Source organism: Gavialis gangeticus, unplaced genomic scaffold (genome assembly GCF_001723915.1).
Source record: "Gavialis gangeticus isolate Ggan-Ray unplaced genomic scaffold, GavGan_comp1, whole genome shotgun sequence".
Classification (NCBI taxonomy): Eukaryota; Metazoa; Chordata; order Crocodylia; family Gavialidae; genus Gavialis; species Gavialis gangeticus.
Genome location: NW_017729027.1, coordinates 35,190,561 through 35,198,095, shown reverse-complemented (window position 1 = coordinate 35,198,095; position 7,535 = coordinate 35,190,561). Strand labels below are relative to the sequence as shown.

The 7,535-nt window shown below is 44.3% G+C and overlaps 1 protein-coding gene across 2 annotated transcripts in view; it reads right to left on the bottom strand.

The window, feature by feature from the left end:
• Window positions 1–7,535, bottom strand: part of HMGCLL1 (3-hydroxymethyl-3-methylglutaryl-CoA lyase like 1) — a 117,992-nt gene that overhangs the window by 52,039 nt on the left and 58,418 nt on the right. The gene's annotated exons all lie outside the window — the stretch shown is intronic.

Genomic DNA, 7,535 nt, shown 5'->3' with positions numbered 1-7,535 from the left:
AATTGTTTTGGCCTGCCTTATTATTGTGTACTTTCCAATTTTTCTCATTTGAGCATGATTTCCACTTTTTTGAATGGTGACTTTTTCCCTTTAAAGGCTTCCATGACTCATTAAACTATGTTAGATATTTTGGATCATTTACTGCCTTTTTTTGATTTTTGGTATACAAGTACTCTGAGCATCTAATAAAGTGTTTTTAAAACTGACTTTATATAACCTGATGGCTTTTTCCCCTCTTGAGTGCACCTTTTAACTTCCTTCTGTAACACTTCTCCAGGCACTGGCTGGCAGCGGGGTTACAGAAGGAATTTACAGAGAGGTTGTATGCAGCTGTGGGGAATGACAAAGATTATGCACACACCCCAAAGCTTCTGGGCTGGATTATATGGCCTGCTAAAATAGAAGTGCAGGAAAAGCTCCAAAAGGAGCCAGGTTGATTAATGGCTGCAGCCAGCCCAACCACACAGTTTGGCTACAGCAGAACAACATCAAAAGAAACAAGGGGAAAGACCAGGCCTACCCTCTAGGTAAAGAGGCCTTCCCCAGTATTAATCCCTTAAAACCTCAAAAGGAAAAGGGGAAGAAAAGGAGAAGAGAGGAGATCCCAGACTTTGGGATAAATCTCCCTCTGTATCCCCTCTGCCTAAGCTTCCCTTTTCGCTATGTGCAATGCTCCTTTGGAGGAGACTTCACTCTTCAGCAGCCCCTACATCAACTTCTCTTCCCCCAAACCTAGCTCCCTTTACATCCCTTTGCATGACATCATCATGGCCTTGTCCAGTTAGGGAGTGCCACACTCCAATTCCTCTCCCAACCAACTGGCCTGAAGAATCCTCTGCTTCCCCTGGCCAATGAGGCCAGAGGGTTTTACATATTTCTCCCAGATACAGGTCCTACCTTGCCATGCACTGAGCACATGGCGCAAACACAGGGGCCATTTTGCCCACATAAAAAGCCTACACAAAACCGCCCACAATATACAACCCAATTGTGTATGTGGGTGTTACACTTCTAACTAGCTTCCTCATTTTTGTGTAGTTTTAAATGTTAACTATTGCTGTGGTGGATTAGGGGTTTTTGGTTTATTTATTCCCTGCTGTAGGGTTGTTTTTTTGACTGCATTGTGATCACTATTACAGAATAGCTTGCAACAGATCCTGTATGCTGCTCAGGACTAAATCAAAATCTGATTCTCTTGCTAGGACTCATTGCTAAAAAAAAAGTTTGAAAAGCTATGTAGCATGTAGAAATGCTGAGCTGTTGGGTTATGCACTTAGGAGTGATTTTATTCCACTATACTCAAAGTCTTGAAAATCCATTAATGCATCTATTTTTGCAACTTCTTATCCTTAAGACTAAGTCACAAAAAAGTAGTGAGGAAGATGTGGAGGGGGGGGTCCTGCACACACCTTCTGTGTTAACATTTATTCAAGGACTTGAACAAGCTGGAGAAAGGGCACCCTTAGGGACCACTCCTCTCACAAATGCTCACTCAGGTTTAGGCAGGTGGCTATACATGAAGGCGTTAAAGCACATAAATTCTGTGTGTGGACTGACTTGGGACTGAAGTTAGTCCCAAGTCAGTCTACACATACACAACATTATTGTGCTTTAATGCATCTACATGCTTATTACTGCGCTTTAAACTATTTGCACCTAAATTTCATAGATTCCATAGACGTTAGGGCTGGAAGGGACCTCATGAGATCATTGAGTCCAGCCCCCGCCCAAAGGGCAGGAAGTCAGCTGGGGTCAGATGACCCCAGCAAGATAAGTATCCAAATGCTGCTTGAACATGTCGAGAGTAGGTGCTTGCACCACTTCTGGGCGGAGTATTTCACACTCCGGAGACTCGGACAGTAAAGAAGTTTTTCCTTATGTCTGCTCTCTTGACCTCTGATCATGTGCATGGCTCTCCTCTGGAATCTCTCAAGCTTCTCCAGGTCCATTCTAAAGTGTGGAGCCCAGAACTGAATGTAGTACACCAGCTGCAGCCTCACCAAGGCTAAATAAAGTAGGAGGATGACATCTTGGATCTTGCTAGGGATGCATCCGTAGATGCAAGCCAGGGTTTTATTTGCTTTGCCGATTGCAGCATCGCATTGGTGGCTTATATTCATCTTGTGGTCAGTCATGACCCCCAAGTCTCTTTCAGTCGTAGTGCTAGTGTCAAATTTAGGTGTGACTAGCCTAAATTTGCCATTTTTAAAGCACACTAAGGGTGTACACCTGTAGATGCATGCCCTGTTCCTTAAATTTAAGCTAATGAGCCTTAAAGCATCTCATGTAGATGCACACTCAGAGCACAAAATTCAGACATGCACACCACCATTGCAACCAAGAAGCAAACTCATTTATATGCCTCTCTCCATTGTTTAATTTAAGTACTGCTCAAAGTGGGTCCTGGGAATCCTCTTTGTCTAATTCTCCCCCAAGCACTGTATAGTGGGATGAGTGACTGACTTAGGTCTATGGATTCCAAAGCTAGGTCCAGGTATATAGGCCAGGTACAGTCATTACACTTTTACCAGTATAAGTGATCAGAAACCAGTCTATACCAATAATAGAACAGAAGTTCAGCACACACAGACTGGTTTAAAAATGGTGGAACCCAGTCTAAGAATTGCTGCCCCCCTCAGGGTGAAAGTATGCCAATCTAAACTGCACCTCTTACAGAAAACTGTGTAATGTAGATTGATTCTGCGTCAGACTTTTTGAATGTCTGTACCTAGCACTAAAGTGTAGGCATGATAACATTGACTCCCTTGGTAGATTTTGCCAGGGGCTGTCCAACTTCAGTGAGGTTGGGGGCTGCATGCAGAGATAGCATGTGGTCTTTGGGCCACATACCACATGAGCAGCACACAGCATGCACAGCCCCCCAGAACTTGCTCTCTTGTGGGCAGCAGTGGTGGGAACATGGCCCACTATCATCTCCTAAAGGCAAAAGGACCCCTGCCACATGGTGAGGGAGTATGTGGATCCCTCACCCCACTCTTCATGGGCTGCACCAGCAGCACACAACCTCCCTGCCACCTGCACCAGGCAGCACACAGACCTTGAGACTTTTTTTCCTGCATACAGCAGTAGAAGAGGAGCCCTGATCTAGTCCACAGTAGTATTTAAATCGATGTCAAGAATATAACTCATGTATTCACATGCAAGACCAGGTTCTTAGTTAGCTCATATTATTCATGCATGAATCAAGCAGCTAGCACTCCCTCCACATATTAATTTCCCATATTCTGAAAAACATTTATTCACTAAACTCTGATGGTCTTAATGAGATTTATAAAATCATATAATTATTTTAAGTTATTTGTAAGATTATATTAATGTTGATCTTGAGACATTGCATAAATATTTAAGTCTTGGTTTTGTTGTCTCTAAAGAATGTGCTAGTTTACTTATCAGTTTTGCTGGATCCTATTTTAGACCCAAAGAAATACATGATTTAATAGGAAATGCAGAAGCAGCTCTGGCAGCAGGAGTAAAGACCAGAACCCCCTCCTTAGTAGGAGAGTGACTATCTCCCTGAGCCATAAAACTAGGCTCCCTCTGACTTACCTCCTTCTGCTCCCACTCATCTTCCCCTCTGGGATGCCCTTTTTATGGCAGACAAGAGCTAAAAGAAAAATGTTTCAATTTAGAGTTATTACGGTCATTCCCACCAAACTATCCAGGAAATGGATATAACTTGCACAATATATTAGAAATATTAAGGGTGAAATTCTGCTTTCTATGAAGTTAATAGGAGTTTTGCCACTGACTTCAAGGAATTCAGGATTTGACCCTTAGATATGCAAGGATCAATCAATCTATGGTAATAAATTTGGATGAGTGTCTTGGATCAGAGAGCACAATACTATGTGCTTAGTTGTTCCAGTCATGGACCTATTACTGATGGACAAAACTGTTTTTTATCTGTCATAATCTGTTTCATCTTCAAAGCAATTATGAAATTAGCCTATAGGCTTCATAGCAGCTGAACAAATTGTGTAAGAAAACAGTATCTATAACACACCCTCCTTATATTAGTCATTTTGCAAATCTTATTCTAGTCAGTGCCAAGGTAACTGAAATCTCCCGTGATTAATGTTCTAACCTTACTGAAGCCGTTGCTGGGTGGAATTTGCCTGAAGCACTCCCTTGGAGGTCTGTAGGAGTTTCTTATAACTATATTTTACTATTTCTTTTCCATAAATCTGCATTTGTCACGTCATCCAGCTTACAAATATAATTTTATACAAAAGTTTGTCACACCCCTGTGTGTCCTGCTGAGCTTGTTACTTCTCTAAATTGTATATTCTGATATTTTAATATCTTTGTTTCCTGATCCAGTCAAGTTTCTGCCAAGTTTCTACTTAAAATGTTCAGTCAAGTTTCTACTGAAAATGTTTTACTTGTTTTGAAATTGTTTCATATGTCCTTTACATTTGCACAAAAAAGTGTCCCAACTTTCTAGTCAATTATTTTCATTTATATTAATCCCCTCAATATCTTAACAAAGTCTTACCCTTTGTTGCTAATGTGCCATCTATGACTACCTACCTCTTATTAAAATAACACATACAAATAGCAAGGCTAATTCCCTACTAATTTCTTATGGAGATTCAGGCTGTCAGTCCTATATGATTTTGGATCAACCAGAAAAAAGTATTCTTGGGTAGTAAATCCTGCATGAAGCAGTGTGATCTGTACAAAAAATTACTGTAGAAAAATTACTTAATCATGAACACTTTTTTCTTCGCCCCAGATATCTCCCATCTAAGAACTAGCTCAATTAGTGATGAGTGATATGTGGTTTTGAGCAGTTTTTTGGAAAAGGAAATAATTCTTCTGTTGTTCTTAATTCTATCACGCTTCCATAGAAGTGGAATATTTCTTATATATATTTTTCTCCATTGATCCAATGACTTGCAAATAGTGTACACTTCATTCACACACTATTTAACAGATGTCAAATTTATCATCTAGGCTCTAATCCTGTCTCCCTTCCCCTACAGGTACATCTGGCCAGAAAGGCAGCTGAACTGAGGCAAACACAGAGAAAGAACACAGTTAGGTCAATCAGGAATCTGGACTCTAGGGCTAGGGGAAAGTCCCGTTTCTACTCATTTGAGTCCCGTTTCTCTTTTTGGGGTTTTTTGTTGTTCTCCCGCCCTGGCGGGGGGTTGGGCTAGAAGATCTACTAGGTCCCTTCTGTCCCTTAATCTATGAATCTATGAATCTATGAATTTAAAGCCAGGACCTGAACTGATTCAATCTTTGAGGGTTAGTCTGAAGCAGTGAGTTGGCAGGGAGCTGTCCCTCTCATGGTTTCCTGGGGAACGCAAGCTTCTTCCCAGCAGAAGAACTGCTCTGTGAGTGGGAACGGGGCTGGCAGAGCTGCCACAGACTGAGTGAGGTGAGCTGCAGTGGCGCTAGGTGTAGCTTGAGGGGCTATGGCCACTCCTCCAAGCCTTGGTGCTGCTGCTCACCCCACGCAGTCTGCAGCAGCTCTGCCTGTCCTGCTCCTGCCCACAGCACAGGCCCCACCTGGGAAGAGACTTGTGCTCACTGGGACACCATGACAGGAGCTGCTGCCCCTGTCAGGGTCCCTGCCCCCTCACCACTCCAGCGGCAGGGCCAGAGGACAGCCAGCATGGGCCCCTTAGGCGAGGGGGCAGCATGGGGGGTTATTTCCCCCTCCCTCTGGTGTCAGGCAAAAGGGGCAGGGAAGAGGCTTATTCTGCCACTCACCCTGCACAGGGAGCGATCAGGGGATGCTGGCAGTCATGACTAGCAGATCCCAGCTGCGCTCCCCTGGGGTAGAGGGGGAATAAACCCCTTCCCTGCCCCCTCTGCCTCAAGGGGCTATGCCAGATGGCATCTGTCCGCACCCCCACCCCCACCACTGCAACAGCAAGTGGGGAGCATTAGGCAGACCCCAGTCCAGGTCCATGCCGGTGGGACAAGGAGGGGGAAACTAAATCCCTGGCTAGATCACTTGAGGCTACTGCTGGTGTGAGCCATGCCCCCGCTGCTGGAGCACTGAGTGGAGAAATGCCTGGCGGGTCCGTGCTAGTGGGACAGGGGAGGGAATGGGAAATAAACCTCTTCCCTGTCTCCTTCACCTTAAGGGGGCTGGGGTCTGGCATCTGGCACATCCCTGTCCCTGAAGCAGGCAGCACAGCCCTGTGCCAGGGCTGCAGAGCGTGCCAGATGCTGGGGGACTCTGGTTTAAGTTAAACCAGGAAGGGGTGTGGGACAGAAGTTCCATAAACCAGTTTGAGCTCAATCAGTTAAGTCTGATACTGCATTCAACCAGGTGTATCTCAAACCGGTTTTGTCCATTTTGAAACTGGTTTATGTGCACTGAACTTATGTTCTGTTATAGGTTTTAAACCAATTTCTGAAGCCTTAACCAGTTTATGTGCAACTTCTATCCCTAGCCTACTTGTGCTGGTCACAGTACACACACATAAGAAAGGCCTGCAAAGAAACTGCAGTCTCAATGCATGACTAACTGAAGGAGCAAACAAAGAAAGATTGGGGTAAGATAAGAGTAATACAAAATGCTTGTTACAAGAGCAGTGTCTAGAGAACTAGAGAACCTGAGCAGTGCGGTCCACCAACAAATTGCCCTGCTTGTGCATACTAACTGTTGTGGAATTTGTGCAATGAACAACCACTAAAACACAGCTGTTCAACTGGAGGTTTAAATGACATGCAGCCCACAAGGGTTTAATTTGTGACCCAGTGCTCCCAACTGGCCACTGCTTTCCTCATCACTCCAGCTGGAGCTGCAGTTGGGGTTTCCAGGCTCCCCCTCCCTTTATTCCATGGCACCCCTGGAACCTGGCTTCCCCTTTCTGCTCCTCCCCTAGGGAGTGGCACAGAATTGTATAGCCCATGGTGGAACAGGGAAGCCGGTGATCAGGGCATAGCCTGCAAGTGTGGTGCAGCAGAAAAGAAGAGAGGCTCCCATGCAGCATATGGCCTGGGCAGGCTGTAGATCATGCTGGTGTGGGTCATGCAGCATGTCATGCTGGCTAGCTCATGCTGGCTGTGGGTCATGCAACATGTCACCGCCGACTACTTAGAAGTTGGAAAAGCCTATACTAGGCAATATATACCACATCCCCATGTACATTTTGTAGCAGAAGCCACAAATCTACTTCCCAAGCAGTCAGGCAAGGGCCACCTCAACATTTGCAGTAACTGTCTGTAGAAGACATGACCATGTGAAGTTTTGTCTTCAATGGTTTAAAACTAGCTTGACCACTCCTATCTCCAAAACACAACTATTTGATACAACCTGCTGCCCAAATGCAGTAAGACCTGAATAAATAGATCCCATGACAAATAGACTGCAATTTATTGTGCACAAAATAAAATAATCCACCCCATGGGCTCAATTTTTAAGTCTTCCATCTCTGTACAGATTTGTTCTTGTATTGTTTAGCTAGTGAGGGCAGTTTCTCTCTGTACAGAAGCAAAGTAGGGTTTTAATTTGTTCAGTTCAACAGGAGGCATATAATATCAGACCTCTC